The sequence below is a fragment of the Magnolia sinica genome, chromosome 5 (genome assembly GCF_029962835.1).
Source record: "Magnolia sinica isolate HGM2019 chromosome 5, MsV1, whole genome shotgun sequence".
Taxonomy (NCBI): domain Eukaryota; kingdom Viridiplantae; phylum Streptophyta; class Magnoliopsida; order Magnoliales; family Magnoliaceae; genus Magnolia; species Magnolia sinica.
Genome location: NC_080577.1, coordinates 10,213,603 through 10,236,199, shown reverse-complemented (window position 1 = coordinate 10,236,199; position 22,597 = coordinate 10,213,603).

Here is a 22,597-nt window from a genome sequence, read left to right as displayed (position 1 = left end):
GAAGGTGAGCACCCACGATGACGCATCCGTCACGCCGCGACGTGTTTCACGAAAAAAGAAAATAAAAAAAGATGTACACCATCCCACGTGTCATACATTTATACTAAATTTACGTGGATGCCATGCGGAATCCCAGGGAGTGCGATACGGATGCGGATTTCCTGCGAAAGCCTTTCGCAGGAAGTTCCTGCGCTGGAAACCTGGGTGGGGGCCAACTTGATGTTTTTGAGAAATCCACCCCGTTCATCCGTTTTCTGAACTGATTTTATGATTTGAGACCAAAAGTGAGAAGGATCCAAGACTCAAGTGGGCCGGACTAGAGTAAAAGGTGGGTAGGAAAATTCCTACCGTTGAAAACTTTCTAAGATAGAAAGTGATGTTTACATGACATCCATACCACTAATAACTTCATTCCTACTTGGATGAACTGAAAACACAAGTATTATCCTGATTCAAAACTTTTTTGGCCTACGAATATTTCAACTGTGTACGTCCAATACTCACATTTTAGGTCCACTTGAGTGTTGGATACATCTCATTTTTGTCTTATTATTCTAAAAAAATCTCAGAAAACGGATGAACAGGGTGGATTTCTCAAAAACATCAAGTTGAGCCCCACCCAGGTTTCCAGCGCAGGAACTTCCTGCGAAAGGCTTTCGCAGGAAATCCGCGTCCGTGCGATACGGTGGAGTCATATCTTTACGTACGCGGTTTGGCTAATGACGCTGCCGGCCAGGTGGCTTGTCGGTTCTATATGGAACCACCGTGATATATGTATTTTATCCGTACCGTCCACCATGATGCATGTGTTTTATCCATGCCGTCGATCTATTTTGAAAGATAATTTTAAGGCTTTATCTCAAAAAATGAAGTAGATCTATATCTTAGGTGGACCTGAATGGTTTTTATATAAAAATAAGTCTTAGGAGACCACACTACCCATGTGATCGATGGCAACCGTGGAAAGACGATGTTAAAGGTCGAGTATGTACTGAGACGAACCATCGAAAAAGTAATGTATTTGATTGTCTCATGCGTTTTATTGTAAAACGTAAGCCATGTATGCTAGGTCTTATGTCTTGCGTATGAGTGGACCTGATTTCCACGTCACACTGCCACGTGTCCTATAGAGAGATATCTCTACTGTGACCGTTCCTTCGGCTATATCCTATTATCTCTCATGACACGAGAAAAGCGGTCTGTATGCTAGTCACCATCTTTCATCCGCGATCGTGTAAATCGCTGGCACCATTGAAGATCACCTATCTTCCAAATCAGGTCCATCCGCTCATTAAGTTAGGTCACACAAAGGCCATCATTTGATTTCAACGGTGCAGCTTTCCTGGTGAGTGGATCGCGGGACCCACCATTTACCAAGATCGAATATCCTGCAATAGACACGGTAGTGAAAGATGGGAAACATGTTGAGTTAGTATACAGATGTGGCTGTAGATGATCAGTCCTCATAATTCAAAACCTGTCAAGTTGTAAACATAAGAGGGCCCACCAGATGAACAGCCTGGATCTTGAACACATATGCCAGTTTGGCATGCGGTGGATGATCCAGGCTGTACAGTATGCTGACTGGACTGGGACGCGGATTGCATCCAGCATGACTACGTGCGCACGTAAAAGCATTGACTGCCTGTGAATGCCCACGAATCAGCCAGTTAGAAAATTCAACAACAGCAATTTTAAGTTTACAAAGCAATCTACATTGACACGACGGTCTAAATTACAGGAAGATCACGTGCGCGCTCCTCACTGCCTACGTATAACCATCATGTTACATGAACTACGGAGAATTCCATGCCAATCCTAAATCCTTGCTGTAGTTAGCACCATCTTAGGGCAAGCCGATGCCACTTAGCCTGTGATGTATGTAGATGTGTACATGAGTGGAACTGAGTCGTGCTGTGGCTCCGCCACTAGCTGACCATAGCTCAAACTCGGCTCAGCTCAGTCCGCGAGCTTGACTGGCCAGCTTGGCTCAGTTCGGTCAGCAATTTGAGCCAAGTTTGAACCAAGATCAAACCTATGGGCCATTTTCACAAATACATGGAGTGCACTTTTAATCTTTTACTGTATGTAAAATAGCAGTAGTTATTTACATGTATTTCATCAAATACCTTGTAAGCAACATCAAAATTAAGAAAAAATGATATTTGTTTCATATACATACCTTCCTTGTTACCAGCCGACACTTCATTGAGTCATTTCATCAAACATTTGGTGAGCAACATCAATATCAGAGTAACCAAGTCACCGAACTAGTTCGATCTAAGTTCGAATCAAGTTGGGGTTCGATTCGAGTTGAGTCGAGCTTGGGCAAGCCCAAACTCATTCAAAAATTTTTACAGCTCAAAAAATCAGCTCATCTTGGTTCGAAACTAAATTGAGCCTTTTCGAGTCAAGTCAAGCGAGCTAACCAAACTAACTCAGTTTGTATACAACCCTAGGTATATGTATTTTATTAATTATGTTCATTTGTTTTGTCATCTAATTTTAAGACATGAGTCAAAATATGAAGAAAATCAAAAGCTCAAGTGAACCATACCACGGAAAACAATGGTAATTGAATGACCCTTTAAAAACTTTTTTGAGCCACTAAAGTTTTGGATCAAGCTAATGTTTGTGTTCATTACCCTTCAGGTCTCAATTTCAGATTTGCTACGTTTTTGGGGTTGAACCTTAAAACGAGCCGAAAAAAACTAATGGACAGCGCACATATAAGACAAATGATCTAAGGTTTGGTCACCACCCAATCCACTTCTGATCTTAGGTACGTTGGGTGACTCATCTAAGCATCACTAACGTGGACCTAGCATATTCGCATTAGGTTAGGTGATCTAAGAGTATCCACATGGCTGACTCAGCTGTGGATGGAGACTATTCCAAAGGTAGCAAGATGCGAGCGGTAGCAACCATCTGTTTTTTTTTTTCCGATTGAATTAGGCCCGCTCATTTTTTATAACCTCAACATCCATTTGATAGTGATCATTTCGATGGTTAGGATTGATTGATCAGTGTGTTTTTTCTAGGATCCCGCTGTGACTCGTTGAGAAGGGAAGTACTCCTTTGTTAGTTTTGTACCGTTAAAGAATGGTGTTCATCTCGCATGTGGTACTGATGTATATCTATCCACACGATTCAAATTGTGGGTCCCATTGTGGATGGAGCAAATATTACTGGAGCCTTGTATCTGCCTCAATTTTTGGGCTCATACCCTAAATTGACAGGGGGGGAATAGATGAACGGTGTAGATAAAACCCATACATTATGGTGGGTCCCACAAAGCCTTGCCTGGACCGATGCCGTCCAGCGGGCAGGACGCAATCCGCTTCCATTTATGGGTATCAAATGGATGGTCCCAATTTAAAGGAAAAGAAATCATATGGTTAACATTTGTCTGCTCCAAGCAAATTTTGGGTTCCGGCTGCATTCATATTTAGGTCAGAGATTTGGACGGTCCCAATGATCGTACAACTATACCATCAACATCTAAAGAGTCACCATCATTTTTCTAAATGGAGCGAAACTAATATTAGAATCTGACGCAAGTCGTCACACAAAGCGCTCGATTATATGGGAAAGTGGCTATACCAAGCCATGTAGGTGGTGACAGTGGGGCTCACATCTATGTATACGTTGTATATCTAAGCCGTACATCTGTTTTGTCATCTCGTTTTATGGCATGAGCCTAAAAATAAAGCATATAAAAATTTAAGCAGACCACACCTCATGAAACAGTGGTTATTGAACGCTCACCATTAAAAACTTCCTAAGCCCCCCGTGTTGTTTATTTGTTATCCAACTTGTTGATAAGATCATACACATTGTTAAGGTTATACATTTCAAGATGAAAGGAAAACACAAATATCAGCTTAATCCAAAAATTTTATGGCCCACATGAAGTTTTTAATAGTCATTCGGCACCTTTTCCTATAGTGTGATCCACTTTAGATTTATATCTTTTTTTCATTTTTGTGGGTCCCGCAGTTGAGTACTACCCACAGAGTTAGTTCTGGGTACCAGCCAAGTCACGCCTCCCTGTCGCTCATGTATGTATGTTACACGTGCTTTTTTTTTTTTTTTTTCTCTAGCTATATATTAGCCACCCTTATCGTGTCATGCACCTTGGATGGTCTGGATGACCTCACATGTGTGCAAGTAGGTAAGCTGATATTTGTGTTCTACCTTCACTTAGGTTAAAGTCACCTTATAGACGGGTTGGATGGCAAACAGACGTTGCAGGCCCTGATGTCGTAAAACAAGCTGGCAAAACAGAACGGAGAGGATATAACACACATCACGTTAGATTCCACGCTGCAGGAATCTCGGCAGCCCCCGCTTTGTAAATGGTGGTGAGTTGTCACCGGAAAACCGATATAAGATAGTGTTTAAGATGGTTGAACCTGAATATGGCAGGGCGTACTCTCCACCGTACGCATGAACCTACCATAGATGGAACATGGTTCAAAAACCACCTTGTCCGGACGATCGTTCAATCAGTCACATTAGAGCTCACAACCAAATAAAAATTATCAACAGCCAACATTCAATTGGAAGAAGTATGGCAAACTGATGCTAGGTACTATTGTCCACGTAGACAGCGTTAGATAGACGGTTCTGATTCATACCTCAGGAAATCCATAGCGCTTAACAGTATCTGGTTCGACCATGTACCATATTAACTCCATGCGGTTTAGGAAACCGGATTGCGTATTGAGTAACTTCTCTAAAGGCCCACCACGGATGCATGTGACTTTTATCCACGCCGTCGATTCATTTTTCCATGTAATTTTAGAGCATGAGACTAAAATTGAAAGGCTCAAAGTGGACAACAACACAGACAGTGGGAATAAATGTCACATAATGACATTGCAACAAACATAAAACTTCAGAGGGCAAGTAGAGGATCGGACTCGTGTATATGACATCTGATGCGTTTGCACGTGGGACCAATGCTCAGATCATTTGGTCAAAATGCTGAGGGCCATGAATCATGCCTTGGTCCACACGTGAACGAAAACAATGGACGGTTCGGCATCTGTTGACTCCTTTCTAGGCAGTATTATACGTTGTCTTGCTCACGCGTCGCTTCGCTCATGTTCACTGTACGGAGGGCGGGACTTGTTATGACAGGAGCAACTCCAGCGTTACTTCTGCACCATGAAATAAATGATGGTGACTCATCCTGTAACGCGTGGCACTGGCGTTCCGCCATCCTGACCAACCAATTTGTGGCTCCCACGGTGGATGGAGCATATATTTAAAATCATTTTGATCAATCGATCCTGGCCATCTATTTACTGATATAAAGTGGATGGTTAAAAGTCAAATAGTGAGTGGTCCAATTTTAAAAAGAGAGACAGCGAATTAGGTGAGACCCCGGCCTCACTCAAGACCGTGCGGCCCTTAACGTGGGTTTACAATGGGGCCCACCTTGATGTATGTATTGTTGGGGACAAAAGATACAGAGTTCGGAGACTCGGACTTAATGCCTCGGGTCGCCAAAGGATGTGTCAGATCCGAGGCATGGTTCACTAAATCGAGACAGAAGTTAAAGTCGGTTCGGACGACACATCAGCAATCCGCCCATGCATCGGGCCGATCTTCTTATCAGATCAGCCAGCGCAAGATAAAGCCTCATCCCGAATATCTTGGGATAAGATCCCCGACCCCGAAGCTCACGGGATCGGATGAAGACTGGAGATGGGCACGATCCTATCTCCGTGATACCAGGAGCGGATCCCGCACACGATATCAGGAGAAGAATCCTCGTACGATTAAATGCTCTAGCAGCTATAAAAGAGGAACCTCCATCGTCTTGTGAGGGGGGGCAAAAAATTTCTTTCTCAAAACCCCTCAATACATTTAGACCCAGAATCCAGGCCTGACTTTGGCATCGGAGGGTCCCCTGCTCAAGCCAGGGTCTCCTTTGTCCTCTTTCCGTGCAGGTATACGAAGGTCTAAGAGAGGACGAACCAGATTTTTGCATCAACAGTTTGGCGCCGTCTGTGTGAACCGTACAAAAAAGTTATCTCATACTTCTATATTAAATTCCATGGTGATGACTAGAAGGACGGTCCTAGAAGAAGATTTGAATGAGATTGCGATTACAGGGCCAGCGGGTCCAGTCGCGGTCCCCGCAGCCCAGAACCCACCTAACAACCGCCAACGAGGAGCGACCAGAACAAGCAACAATCAGCGAGGTCGCAATGATGGGCGGTTGGACCAGGAGGTTCAAGAAATCCGGTCTGATATGAATGTGATGAAGCAGATGCTGGAACGAATGTATCAGCAGCAAATGCAGCCACTCCCGCATCCTCAAGGGGAGACAGCGCACGTACCGACTGCGGCGGTTGATCCTCAACCTTCCGCGCCGCAGTCTTTCCGGCCGAGCCAACCCCAAGGCGAATCAGAGCCATCTCCAACGCAGTCGGCCAACGCTTCCCTGCCCCCGACCGATCTTCGACACGAGATAAAGCGAAGAAGGCGCAACCGCCCTTCCATGAAAGGCACGGCAGAGAGCAGTGAACCTTGGAAAGCCGATATTCAAAATTTTAAAAGAGAAGTGCGGGAAGAAATGGCGAAAGAGATGGCGGACATGAAGCATGGCCGGAATATGTATTCGACCAGATCCGAAGCAAAGGCGTCCCCCTTTGTGGACTCAGTAATGAAGGCTCGGTTTCCGGAGAGGTTTCGATTACCTCAAATCACTCCTTTCACCGGCAAGACCGACCCGACGGAGCATATCGAATGCTTCAGAACCTATATGGAGCTCCACGATGCCTCGGATGCGGTAATGTGTTGGGCATTTTCTCTTACATTGACCGATGTAGCTCGACTGTGGTCACAGTTGAAACCAAAGTCCATCGGCTCATTCGTTGATGAGCGACGCCTTCCTCACCAACTTCATCGGTGGAAAAAGAAATTGAAGCCCCCTGCACATCCGAACAACATAGTTCAAAAGCAGGAGAGCTATTGAAAGATTATATCAAGCGTTTCAATTTTGAATCCCTTCAGGTTCGAAAACATTCAGAAGAAACGGCTCTCAATGCGCTCATGCAAGGAGTTAGAGATAAGCCATTCCTTGCATCTCTAGACAAAACTCCGCCCGATACTCTGGCAGAATTTATGGCACGGTCGGATAAGTATGCAAACGCCGAAGAAACGCGAATTCTGCGTGAAACTAAAACTTTGGTCAAAGAGTCGGCTAAAAAGGAAGCCGACTCGGCCGGAGGAAGGAAACGCAAGGATGATCAAGCGCATGATGAGCGAAGGTCAGGCAAACGACTAGATCGAAGATTTTCCACATATACCCCCCTGAACAAGACTCAGGAACAGGTATTGATGGAAATCAAAAGCGAAGGCTTTGTCAACTGAAGCTCAGGAGTAATCCTAATCGGCGGGACAAGGATAAATACTGCCATTATCACCGTGATCACGGGCATAACACAAGTGATTGCCGTCACCTAAAGGAAGAGATCGAACGACTCATAAAGGACGGCCGACTCAAAGAACATGTGGTTAAAGCTGGGGTAGCTGAGGGACGTCCGACCGAGAGTCAGCCTATGGAAGAAATCCGGACAATTATCGGCGGTCCGCGAGGTGGGGGCGACTCAAACAATGCTCGAAGGAATCATGCGAGAAAACTTAGTCAGCTTAAGTCCGAGCTTATGATTATAGATCGGCCACCAAAGGAGAAGAAAAGAAAAAGATATTACATTTCGTTCACAGAGGAAGATGCCCGAGGTATCTATCACCCCCACGATGACGCATTGATTATCACCCTGACCATCGCTAACCGAAAAGTGTTCCGGATACTCGTCGATACGGGGTCATCTGCAGACGTGTTGTTTACTCAGGCGTTCGACAAAATGGGGATCGAACGATCCATGTTACGCCCAGTTCGGACCCCGTTAATCAGTTTTTCTGGAGGATAAGTACTGCCCGAAGGGGTTGTCTCGTTACCACTCACTGCTGGTAGTGCCCCACACCAGACGACGATGATGGTCGAATTCTTGGTCGTCGATCAACCCTCAGTATACAACGCAATACTCGGCCGACCTTCATTGAGTCTCCTCCAGGCCGTGGTATCCACATACCATCTTTCACTGAAATTTCCGACTGAATCGGGAGTAGGAATTGTCAAAGGAGACCAGCAAGATGCGAAGCGTTGTTACATGATAGCTGTAAAGGGAACCGCCGACAAAAGTCCGATCAACATATCAACGATCGAATCATTGGACACTCGGGGCGAGAGTCATGAACGAGGGCAGCCGGTCGAAGATCTTATCTCAGTCCCCTTGGTCGAAACAGATGGATCCAAGACGGTACGAATTGGTTCGTCTTTACAGTCCCCCTTGAAAGAAAAGTTGATAGCCCTGCTCCGTAGGTACGCCGACGTATTTGCCTGGTGTCATGAAGATATGCTCGAGATCGACCCCTCTGTGATGACTCACCGACTCAACATCGATCCGTCATATCGACCGATCCGACAGAAGCGACGACCGCTCGCCCCTGAACGATACGCCATCATTGAAGAAGAAGTCAACAAACTCCTCCAGGCTAATTTCATAGAAGAAATACACTATCCAGAATGGGTAGCGAATGTCATGCTTGTAAAGAAATCCAACGGGAAGTGGTGAGTCTGTATTGACTATACTGACTTAAATAAAGCCTGCCCGAAGGACAGCTTTTCACTTCCGAGGATAGACCAGCTAGTAGATAGTACCGCCGGACATGAGCTCCTTAGCTTCATGGATGCATATTTAGGGTATAATCAAATTGCAATGCATCAAACAGATAAATCAAAAACTACCTTTGTCATCGACAAAGGCCTTTATTGTTACCGAGTGATGTCATTTGGTCTGAAGAATGCCGGCGCAACTTATCAAAGATTAGTTAACAAAATCTTTGCTCGGCTTATAGGCCGAACCATGGAAGTATACATTGACGACATGCTCGTCAAAAGTATACACGCGGTAGATCATGTGAATGATTTGGAATAAATGTTTCTCATCCTACGGAAGTTTCGGATGAAGCTGAATCCGATTAAATGTGCTTTTGGGGTGGGCTCTGGAAAGTTCCTCGGTTTCTTGGTTAGTCAGCGAGGAATAGAGGCAAACCCTGAGAAGATAAAGGCTTTGATTGATATGGAATCCCCTAAAACCATTAAGGACATCCAAAGGTTGACTGGACGAGTCGCAGCACTTAATCGGTTCCTGTCCAGAGCCACGGATAAATGTCTCCCTTTCTTCAAAAAGTTGAAAGGAAGACAAACAATAGGTTGGATGGAAGAATGTGAAGCGGCATTCCAACAATTAAAATCATATCTCGGTTCTCTACCTCTCTTATCAAAACCCGAATCAGGGGAGTCCCTGCTCCTTTACCTAGCAGTATCCGAGGCAGCGGTTAGCTACGAGAATTCGGAGGAAAGCAACTGCCGGTCTATTACGTCAGCAAAGCGTTATTGCCAGCAGAAACGAGATACCCAAGCTTGGAAAAAGTGGCCTTGGCTTTAATAACTTCCTCTCGCCGACTCAGGCCGTATTTCCATGCCCATACCATCATCGTGATGACCGATCTTCCGCTTCGTCAGGTATTGCAGAAACCAGAAGCTTCCGGCCGACTCACGAAGTGGGCTATCGAACTGAGTGAGTTTGACATTCAATACAGACCGAAGGTAGCGATCAAAGGGCAAGCCGTAGCTGATTTTATTGCCGAGGGAACACCACCAACCGAACTCCCGGTCAATGATATGCCAAAGGATGTTGCAGTTCCAACAACAACCGCTCCCCCGACCCTACCCTGCCCTATTCCCTGGAAACTGTTTGTCGACGGTTCTTCCAACTCGAAGGCAAGTGGGGCTGGGGTTGTGCTGGAAACCCCCGATCATACCTATATACAGTATGCCTTACGACTTGGATTCCAAGCGTCGAACAATACAGCAGAATATGAAGCATTATTACTCGGCCTCCGACTCGCCGCTAGCATGGGAGTCACGCACCTAAGTGTTTTCAGTGATTCTCAGTTGGTTGTTAATCAAGTTACCGGTGTATACCAGATACGGAAAGACCAATTAAGAGCATACATGGAGAAAGCGAAAGAACTTATCAATGGATTTCAACTCTGTCGTGTCACTCGGATCCCTCGTACAGAAAACGGCAAAGCCGATTTATTAGCAAAGCTCGCCTCCGCCGATGAAGACGATATACCCAGGTTCGTCCCTGTCGAATACGTCGATAAGCCGAGTATAAATGAACCAATTAGCGAAGCCGTCAATACAATCGACTCGGAACCATCCTGGATCGATCCAATCCACCAATACCTTGACAAGGGAAAGCTGCCTGAAGATCGTGTCGAGGCTCGACGAGTTAAGATCCGAGCCTCCCGTTACACCATACTCAACGGAACCCTCTATAAGAAAGGTTACTACGCTCCGTTGCTGCGGTGCCTCAAACCCAGTGAGGCGAACTATGTGTTACGTGAAATCCATGAAGGAATCTGCGGAAACCACTCTGGAGGGCGATCTCTCGCCCACAAGGTCCTACGACAGAGATATTATTGGCCCACTATCCAACACGACGCTCGCAAGCTCATCCAAAAATGCGACAAATGTCAACGGTTCGCTGCAATTCCGAGGTAAGCCCCCGAGGCACTGACGCCGATGACTGGTCCCTGGCCCTTCGCACAGTGGGGTGTCGACATCATAGGTCCACTCCCTATGGGAAAAGGTCAGACCAAGTTTGCTGTGGTAGCAGTGGATTATTTCACGAAGTGGGCCGAGGCAGAACCATTAGCCAAAATAACCGAGCAGAAGATCACCGAGTTTGTATGGAAAAACATTATCTGCCGATTCGGAGTACCCCGTACCATTATTACACACAATGGAAGGCAATTTGATAATAGGAGCTTTCGCGGGATGTGCGACAACCTCGGAATCAGAAACGTCTATTCTTCACCTTATCATCCTCAAACTAACGGACAAGTTGAGGCGGTTAACAAGATTATCAAGCAACATCCTTGGACCAAGCTTGACCGGGCCAAAGGAGCATGGGCCGAAGAGCTCCCGAAAATTCTTTGGGCTTACCGAACTACAGCTCGAACCGCAACAGGAGAAACTCCCTTTTCGCTCGCGTATGGCTCGGAAGCCGTCACTCCCGTTGAAATCGGATTACCTTCGGCTCGAATCACTTCGTTCAATGCGGAAGAAAATGAAGAACTCCTTACACTCGGGCTCGACCTTCTGGACGAACGAAGGGAAGTGGCGCGGCTGCGCATGGAGGCACGACAACGACAAGTGGCTCGGTTCTACAATACCCGAGTTAAGATCAGGAGGTTTCGAATGAGAGATATGTTTCTCCGAAAAGTATTTTCCAATACCAAGGAATTTGGATCGGGTACGTTGGGACCCAATTGGGAAGGACCCTATATCGTCTCGGGCACCATCCGACCAGGAACGTATCGGCTAGAAGATCTAAACGGACAATCATTGCCTCATCCTTGGAACGCTGAGCACCTCAAGATTTACTATCCTTAGCTCGGTACTCAATGTTTAAAGACTCTGAACTAAGAAAGATTAAAGTTAAGTCAAAATGAATAAAACTAAGCGTTTTCTTTCATTCATCAACCACATGCGAGTACAACATGTGAATACATCGATTTTTTTTTTAAAAAAAAAACACAAGGGGCCCTGGTTACTGTCCTCCGGTAGGAACGGTACCCGAAGCATTCTCGCATGTACCGGCCTCATCCCCAGCAGTGACTTCAGCGGTGGCGTCCGGATTCTCAGATTTTGAGGCTCCTCCTCCCTCGATTTCTGAGAGATCAAGGTCAGGAAAAGATTTCTTTATATCTTTGACACATTCCAGAAATCACTTTGGAACAAGCGATCCCTCTCATCCTCGAACTCCGCTGACTCAAGGAAAGCTTGGACGGCTTGGTCCCTAGCCTTCTCAGCCTCCCGAGTCTTCTCGTTGGCCTGCTGAATATGCCCCGCCGCCTCAAGCTTAGCCGGGGCCAAGTCATCTGCACAAGAAGCATGGACTGCGAGAACTCGTCGGTTTTCTTCTTCAACTTTGGAAAGGAGAGCCAATACCCGAGTAACCTCGGCTTGCGCTTCATCAAGGGCTCTCTTGGAGAAAGCCACTTCTGCTTTTGCTTCTTCGGCAGCTTTCCAGGCAAGGGCCGCCTCGCCTATAAGAACGCCGACCTGAGTTTCGGCATCCTCGCGTCGCCCTTCGGCTTCCGACAGAAGAGTCTGCAGCCGATGAGTCGAAGATAACTCTTTGCTGGCCTTAACCAAGCAGGGAGCGAGTTCAAAAAGCACCCTTGCTGCATGGCCGATGGTTTGCGATGAAGGAGCGTTGTAGAGACTGATGAACTCTTTTTCGCCCCCATGGGCTAAGGCCCAGGAAACCATCTCCGACACCACCTTCTGCAGGACGGACGGCCCTTCTTGGTTCATTTCCTCCCCTCTGGAGGATGCAGTCCTCGTCTCTTCTTCCCCTCTGGAAGACGCAGCCCTAGTCTCTTCCTCCTGTCTCAGAACATCCGTCGCAACGTGTCCCGAGTAGGGTGCCGCTTGAGGTTCCGAGGCTGCGGCCACCGTCACTTCCACCCTTTCTTCCGGGTCAGAAATTACGACGACAGTAGGGGCAGAAGAACTCGCAGGCTCCTTCTCCTTCCGCACCACTCTTTGTCTCTTCGGTGGCCGAGGCTCCGACAGAAGAACTGATCGCGGAGGAGCCTTTAACTTCGAAACCGCCCTAAGAGGAGGACGAGCTCCAGTCATTTTCGAGGGGGCCGATTCGGGAACAATCCTAAGATAGGGTCGAGCTTCGGGCAAATCTAAAAATAATAAAAAAAAAAAAAACGAAGTAAGTCAGGGAAAATTCAGAAGATACATGAAGATACATTTTCAATTACCTATGACGGCCGAGTCTAGACCTGCGAGATGAAGACACTCCGACTGTAAGAGCACCTTCCAGGACCTATCTGCCGGATCTAACGTCCTCAACTCTTTGATCCGAGCTGAAGCACTGGAGCCGAGCTTTTGCCGCTTCTTCGGAATATCTGCCAGACACAAGCCCGTCAGACTCAGAATATTACAAAAATAAAGAAGGGCAAGAGAGAAGACTCAAGTCACCTGCTCTCTGGAACGCCCGAGGAACACGAGCCTCGCAGGACCCGGACTCAGTCGTCTCCCAGCGACCGCAGGCCCAAAACCAACGTTCTCTCCAATGTTTGTTGGAAGTGGGAGGGTCAGTTATTAGGGAGCCGCCTCCGCCCCGCCAAGCAGCGAAGACATAAAAGCCGGGGTAGTTCGGGTTCACTCGCACTTGGTATAAGTGGAGAAATTCGTCGACTGTTAGCGGTGGCTGTTCCATCTCAGCCCACAACACCGCACACCCTAATAAGTTCCTCCACCCATTCGGAACTATTTGCCCCGGGGCAATCTGAATACGAGATAAAACTCCCCGGACAATGGCCTGAAGGGGCAGACGCAAGCCGCATTGCATCGAGACTTGGTAGATCGCGACCGCCCCAGCAGGAGGATGATCCGGCAAGTCATTCGGACGGGGGAGATAAGTGATAACTGATTCGGGGATGTGATACCCGATTCGGATTCTGTCTAAATCCGCCTCAGTTAAAACTGAAGGAACCGGGCCGCTTAGATCATCCCTCGATCCTTCTCCTTCAGACTCGGCGTGTGCCGACTTATCAACAGGAACCGGCCCAGAGGTTCCCTCGGCAATCAATATTTTCTCTTCCTCCTCCTCTTCTTCCTCCATGCCCCTTGGAAGATTAGGCCTTCCCGGGCGGGTTATTAAAGACGACCCACCACGAGAAGGATCAACGGAAGCAGGGCGCTCCGCCGGAGCTTCAGTGACCCTCTCAGAAAGAAAAGCAGCGTTCGCATCAACTGCTATCTCTGTCAGTAAGGAAGGCGATTCCGCAACATTCCAAAAACGTTACGCTTCGCCTTCATCTCCGGAAACTCCCTCCTGGGGACTTCGAGAACCTCTAGCCGCCATTATCACTAAATAAAGAGGAATAGGAGACTCACCGGAGGGAGGAAGGAAAACGGAAATGAGGAAAGGAGCCGCTGACAGTTAAGAAAGAGGAAAGGAAGAAGACGAAAGACCGAAAAAGCTTCAAAGGAAATGCAAAGCAGGAATGGCAGTGGAAGTTCGAAATGCGGGACCCCCACCATTTTATAAGATTGCCATGTGGCGGAAGCAATTAATGGGAAAATGATTCAACGCCTGCATCGACTCCCCCACTCGACACGTGGCGCACGTCGACTGACGACAATAATGCCCTTGCTACGTGTCCAACCCTCATTGGCGGGGTGAGCGATTTGACGGCTGTCGGCGCATGCGATGTCAGAAATTAAACCGTCTCCCGTCAAAGGCGACACAAAATGCATTAAATGACTACTTATTGTCTCGGACTAAGTTATGAACCGACTCAAAACTCGCTACTCCTAAGTGTCATATGAACCACACGGAGTAAAGGGGCTTACTGTTGGGGACAAAAGATACAGAGTTCGGAGATTCGGACTTAATGCCTCGGGTCGCCAAAGGATGTGTCAGATCCGAGGCATGGTTCACTAAACCGAGACAGAAGTTAAGTCGGTTCGGACGACACATCAGCAATCCGCTCATGCATCGGGCCGATCTTCTTATCAGATCGGCCAGCGCAAGATAAAGCCTCATCCCGAATATCTTGGGATAAGATCCCCGACCCCGAAGCTCACGGGATCGGATGAAGACTGGAGATGGGCACGATCCTATCTCCGTGATACCAGGAGAGGATCCCGCACACGATATCAGGAGAAGAATCCTCGTACGATTAAATGCTCCAGCAGCTATAAAAGAGGAACCTCCATCGTCTTGTGAGGGGGGCAAAAAATTTCTTTCTCAAAACCCCTCAATACATTTAGACCCAGAATCTAGGCCTGACTTTGGCATCGGAGGGTCCCCTGCTCAAGCCAGGGTCTCCTTTGTCCTCTTTCCGTGCAGGTATACGAAGGTCTAAGAGAGGACGAACCAGATTTTTGCATCAACATGTATCATGTATCCATTCTATCCATTGGTTTTTTCACATCATTTTAGTACATCATCCGAAAAAGAAAGCATATCCAGTTTTCAGGTGACCATACCGTGAGAAACAGTGGTTATTGACCATCCTACCATTAAAAGATTCTCATGACACACCTTAACGTTTCTTTAGTGTTTATTTACTATCTCTATAAGGTTACGTAAGTGTGGATGAAGGGAAAAAAAAAACAAATATTAGCTTGATTCAAAACTTTTGTGGCCCATTAATGATGAATCACCACTGTTGCTTACAGTATGGTACACCTGATAATTGGATTGGATCTGTTTAATTATTGTTTTAATAATTCACTAAAAAATCTGAAAAAACGGATGAACGGCATGGATACATAATACCTGCATTAAGTTGGCCCCACGGTAACCCTACGGTAGGGCGGAACCGTCTTGCGTGAGGCAGAGGATCTCACCTAATCCGCTCTCCTCCACCCATACCTACGCAAGTTACGCTGGTGTTTTGGTGTTAACCGCGGTTGGGCGTGTACTTTCGGATTTTGAATGCGACTCCTGCGGGTGTGCACCAATAGCAATACTTCTGTTTTGAACATGCGAAGGCGAGGCGGTGACAGCCTGGTGGGTAAGTTGGGTACACCTTGATGCATGTGTTATATATCTACACACACTCTCTCTCTCTCTCTCTGCTCGATAATATATTCTCTACATAGTAGACCAAAGTTTAAGAGTAACAAATATTCCTTGAGTGGGCTATAAATGTAAAGATCACAAACAAACAACCTTAAAATTAATGCTTTTATTTAACCATCCATTTAGATAGCTAACCTTTGAATGATTTGAATAATTTTACTTGTGTGATTTTGACCGGCATACTAGATAGCCAACCTTTAGATGATTTAGATTATTCTATTAATATAATTTTAGTGATGTCGTAGGTAATTGAATTGTTTTGGATTGTTATTAGCATGCCGTGTCTATGGTGTCACCTTTGTTTACTTGTGCAACTCTTAAAAGGAGTTCAAAAATGTATTTCACATCATTTACTTCTAAGCTTGTTAGATTTTGTGGGTAATCATTATTTACTAATGTAATTACTGTGTCTTTTCCAATGCTGACTAGAAATTTATAAAATAAATATGGAGCCCGCCGTAATGTATGTGACTTATCCACACTGCCTATTCATCATGCCAACCGAATTTAGGGCATGAGCCCAAAAATGAGGCAAATCCAAAGCTTAAGTAGATTACACCACACGAAATTGTGAGAATTGAATGCCTACCATTAAAAACTTTTTGGGGCCTTTAGAAGTTTTAGATCAAGCTTATATTTATAGCTTTCTCTTATTCATGTCTATATGACCCTTTGAATGGGTTAGATGGTGAATAAACCTCAATGGAGGCCTAACAAAATAACTAACTTTTAACGGTGGACGAATTAAGGCTATTGTTTCCTTTAATGTGGGCAAATTGAGTATGGGATCAACTTCATTTTTTTATTCATACCTTAAAATTTTCTAATAAAACAGATAGACGACACATATATATCATATACCTTACGGTAGAGCCCACAGATTTAAGACAACATTTTTGGACCAATTTTCTAAATGGAGTTACTCACCCATTTTCAAAGAAGCAAAAAAGTAATTGTTACTTATTTACCAAAAATTTGCACGCTAATTTACTCCCATTTCATTTTATAAAATCTTTTGTAGTTGTTCACTTAAGATTTAGGGCCTGTTTGGGCGGTGGGATTAGAAGGGATTAAGTGGGATGGGATTCATATGGTCCTGTGCCAATTCCACTCCATGTTTGGGAAGAATGGAAAAGCTTGGAATTAGAATTTATTGGTATTACATCGGTCCCATGCCAATTTCACTCAATGTTAACAAGTTGTATAGGTTCCACCATGATGTGTGGGCTATATCCACACCGTCCACCCATTTTTCGAGATTATTTTAGAGCACGGGCCAAAAAATTAGGTAAATCTAAAGCTCAAGTGGACCCTACCATAGAAAGCAACAGGGATTGAATCCTTACCGTTGAAAACTTCTTTGGGGCCATATAAGTTTTGGATCTACCTCATTTTTAGGTCCATGCCATAAAATGAGGTTACAAAACAAATGAAGGGTTTAGATATAACACATGTGTGTTATTCACAATAATTTCAAATGATAGTGGGTATATTCAATGTACCATCATACTACCAACAAAGGATGTCATTAATCTTATCCCATGGCAACTGAGGACAATCCCTGCCATGGGTAATAATTATGTTTTTTGAATCCCATCCTACCTAATCCCTTCTAATGTCACCGCTCAAATAGACCCTTAGATTACTTCATTTTTGGATAATGTCTTATAATGATTTGAAAAAAATTAAAATAAATTAATAGGTTACACGACCCACAAGCTCTTAATTACCCCAACTTCCCCTAACATGGATTGATTGCCATTTTCTTTAATCATCCATTTATCTCTCACAAGTAATGTTAACATGATGACCCTAAAGGTCTGTTTGGGCGGTGGGATTAGAAGGGATCAGGTGGAATGGGATTTATCTGGTCCCCTACCGATTCCACCCTATGTTTGGGAAAAATGGAAAAGCATGGAATTTCATTAAATAGAATTGCATTGGTCCTGTGCTAATTTCACTCAATGTTAGCAAGTTGTTGTAGGTCTCACCATGATGTGTGGGCTATATCCACACCGTCGACCCATTTATCGAGATTATTTTAGAGCAAGGGCCAAAAAATCAGGTAAATCTAATGCTCAAGGGGACCCCACCATAGAAAGCAATGGGGATTGAATACTTATGGTTGAAAACTTCTTTGGGGCCACATAAGTTTTGGATCTATTTCATTTTTAGGCCCATGCCATAAAATGAAGTTACAAAACAAATGAACGGTTCAGATATAACATGTGTGTTATTCTCACTAATTTTAAATGATGGTGGGTATATCCATTTAATGTACCACCTTATTACCAACAAAGCAAGCATTAATCTTATCGCATGGCAACAGGAAACCATCCCTGTCATGGGTACTATTTATGTTTTTTAATCCTATCCCACCTCACCCCGTCTAATCCCACCGCCCAAACCGACCCTAAGGGAGCAGATTGCGTGCTGCGTTAGCGTGCCGGCAGGCGTTCACGTCGTTGACCTGTCCGTCCTCTCTCCGAACAGGAAGCAGATTGCGTGCTGCGCTAAACACCACCGACGTACGTGGTGTGTTAAAGTCATTAAGTTCCGTGGGGCTACCATGATGTATATGTTTTATCCACACCATCCATCCATTTTAAGAAATCATTTTTGGACATGGCCGAAGGAATGAGGTAGATCCATAGCTCAAATGGATCACACCATAGAAAGCAATGGGCGGACAATGACATCCACCGTTGAAACTTTCATAAGATGTTTATTTGTCGTTTAACCTATTGTTAAGGTCCCGGTCACTTGGATGAAAGGAAAATACAAATATCATTTTGATCCAAAACTTCTCTATCCATAAGACAATTTCAATGGTATATATTCAATCCCCACTGCTTTCTTTGGTGTGGTCCATTTATACTTTGGATTTACATTAGTTTTTGACCCATGAGCTAAAATTATCTCTCAAAATGGATAGATGGTGTGGATAGAATACATACATCATGGTGGAGCTGACAGAACTTAGTGACGTGAACACCCGTTGAGGTGACGTCAAGACATAGATCATGGTGGGTCCACAGAACTTGTTGGCACACCATGCAATCCGTTTCCTTCGGAACACGAGTTTCTTTTCTTGCAAAGTTCCATATCACAAGAGAGCTTCCTTCACGTGTGGCACGCTGCGGACCTCAGCGATGAGTCGTGTGCTGACGTACCGAAGTCACGTGTTCCTATCATATAGAGTGTATTATATCCACCGACTCTCTCTGTTTTCTCGTATTATTTTAGATTATTTGACAAAAAGAGCAATGCATATCAAAAACTCATCTGGACCAAACCAGAAAAGCATAAATGCTTACCATTAAAAACTTAATGTAGACTACAACCATTTCCGATGTAGCTGATATTTGTATTTTCCTTTCATCCATGTCTTATGTGGCCTGTGATGGATGTCAAATCAAATTATTGCAGGCTTTAAGAAAATTTCAACCGTAGCTATCATTGTCCCCAATCCTTTACGTGGTGTGGTCCCCTTGAGCTCTGGTTGTACCTCGTTTCTGGGCTGGTACCATACAATAATCTGGAAAATTAAATGAATTATATCCACACACTCCATCTATTTTCTCACATCATTTTAGATTATAAGACAAAAAAGGCCATGCAGCTCAAAAACTCTTTTGAACCGTACCAAAAAAGCACAGGAGACTAAATGCTTCCCAATAAAAACTTAATGCAGACCACAACCGTAGCTCTCATTGTCCCCGTTCCTTTATGTGCTGTGGTCCACTTGAGCTCTAGTTCAACCTCGTTTTTAGGTTAATACCATGCAATGATATGGAAAAATAGATGGACGGTATGTATATAAGACATACGTCACGGCCCCACAGAACTTTACCACGTCAATACACCACCGGGGTCGGTCGTGTATGCCGCACCACCCCTCAGATATTAATGGTAAGATTCTCGACCCGAGGTGACGCAAAACCATATTCGGGTCTTCCATTTCGTGCCAGTGGGGCTAAAGTTCTTTCATCCAGGCCATTGATCCGTTGGCCCACACTTTGGTTGAGCTTTGTTCCAAGAATCTCCTTAACAGAGGCAACATAATTTATAATCTAAATATAGATGTCAAGAAGAGATACAGTACCCCATCCGCACTGAAAGAGAGAGCAGTTGAGTTATTGGTATCTAGAATACTTCTTTATGGAAGATTTCAGGAACAATGTCGATCGATGGGAATCTGAATCAGATCAACGGTCTGGATTACTGAACCATGGGCCATACTTGTACAAACATTAAACCCGAGTACACGCTTTGAATATCATAGGCCCGCGTTTCACGTATTCCTCTCTCGAAAGGGAAATCCCGTGATTCCGTAGCGTACAATGCCTCCGGTTTGGCATTTTTGCCTGTCGGCCAAATCATTTGGCTCCCTAGCTCTCGGAGGAATTCTATGATTGTAGGTCCATGGACGTTGTGTGCTCTTGTCATAAATTTCTATAAATAATGGACATGATCGGGTGATCCAGACCATAGATCAGATGGCCCCCATTATGCATCAATCATGCACCAAAAACCTCATAGATTGAAAGGTGGTAACCATCCAATCTTTGAACTTTTGGACTGAATGCTGATCATTGTTGTACGGCACTGATGAAAGGCTATGGTTCTCCCTTAAAGTGGGCCATCAGGTCAATGGCCCTTCACGTGGGTCTTCGAGGCCCCAACAAATTGATATATGCTCTCTGGCCGTGGATCATATGATTCGTCCAGTGGAAATTAATGACTTCACCGACTTTCCGTATGTGCAGCGTAATGCACGTGAGCGATTATTTCATACGACGGAAGAGTAAGACTATTTATACTCATCTATATAAAAGTTCACATGCTGAAAACATGCTACAATCTAAACCGTTCATATTGCCGTATTTATTGTGGATGGGATCTGTTTAAAAATTACTCTACGTTAAACTCTCTTTCATACAATTGATGGCCACAAATCCAACGATTTATGTGAACATTTTCAGCCATCCTATTTCAACGAACAAACGTCCATTGATCAGCAGCTAGGATAGTCTAAGTCAATCCAATTCCGGGTCTATGTAACTTATAAATTAGAGAAGAAGACCATACGGTTTGATTTGAGGTACATCTACGCCACGTGTACGGTAGATGTGTGCATCCGTATAGATGTAACGCTCCTCCAGAGATTCAAGTTCTATTGTTTCTACGTACCTGCTAGAAGAACTAATTTCGTAATCTTGCAGGATATTTGCTAGCATACGTACCCACGTGTTGCAATTGATACGTAGTTTGACTTCATCCCTGGCTTTCGGCCATTCTTAGGAGGCGGATTGCGTCCTACCCCGTCCGTCTCTAGCTCCGAACGAGCTATGTGGTGGGCCAACCATTATGTATCTGTTTATCAATGCCGTCAGTTCCTTTTTCCAGATCATTTTTAAGATATACGTACAAAAATAAGGTAGATCCAACGATCAAGTGAACCACACCACGAACGACTCTTGCATTTAATGCAAGTGGCATTTGGTGTGGTCCACTTGAGTGTTGGATCTGACACATTTTTGTGAATATACTTTAAATGGGCGAACACTGTCGATAAACAGACACATCGATACCTGTTCGGGGATAGAGACGACCTGGTAAGACGCAATCAGAGTCCCATTCTCAATTGATCCAAACCGCTTATTTATAGTTTCTCCGAGAAAGGGCATCAGGTATATAATTTCCTTTCCTGTTGTGATACATCCGTATCGTAACAAACCTCGTCTTGCAGTGACGTGGATTGCGTCCTCCCCTGCTTGGACGGAGATGGTCCTTGTAGGGTTATCTGGGCCTTCCATGATTTATATGTCTTATCCATGCCGTTCATTCATTTTAAAAGATAATTTTAAAGAATTAACCTTCAACGTAGGCAGATCCAAAGCTCAAGTAGGCCATGCCACAGAAAACAATGGTAATTGAAGTTATCATTGAGAACTTCTTTGGGCCACATAAGTTTTTGATTAACCTTGTGTTTTCCCTTTATCCAAGTCCATGGGACATTATGAGCAAGTTGGATGGAAAATAAACATCACAGTGGGCCATAATAAGGTTTCAACGGTGGCATCACTATCATCATTGCTTCCTTCCATATGGCCCACTTGAGCTTTAGGTATGACTCATTTTTAGATATATTCTTTAAAATAATCACTTATAAATGGATGGAGGGTTTAAGTGGACCATAAAGTGGGGATTGAACATCCACTATTAAAAACTTCCCTTCATCCACATTTACATAACCTTATGAATAGATTAGATGGTTAAAAAAAAAACAAAAAAGAAAACCACCATGATGGCCTTTAGAAAGGTTTCAATGGTGGGTATCGTTATAACGGCAATTTCCTTCAGTGCGGTGCACTCCGGTTTTATGATCATACTTTAAAATAATATGAGAAAATCGATGAACAGTAGGGATAAAAAGCTTACATCAAGTGGGCCCTACGGAGCCCTGCCCGAACCGAATATTGTCCCGAAATCCATCCGGGCGGGGTAGGACACAATCCACGTCCGTAAACTAGAAACCACGTGTCCAATTCGAGTGGTGGACAGTTGGTTGGCATCTCTATACCACTAGATTTCGGCCTTTTCAATTAAACCAGAGTATGATGGATGATGATTGATGCGCAGGCAGTTAGAAATTACTCGGAAACTGCTTTCATGGTATACAGATATATCAAAATAAACGGTTGAAATTAATTTTACCTGCTTCAATGTACAGTGAACAAAAAATTAGTCTTATTTTAAAATCAAAATATTTGATGGTTGGATATCTATTCGGTGGTTAAAATTGAAATATATATATATAT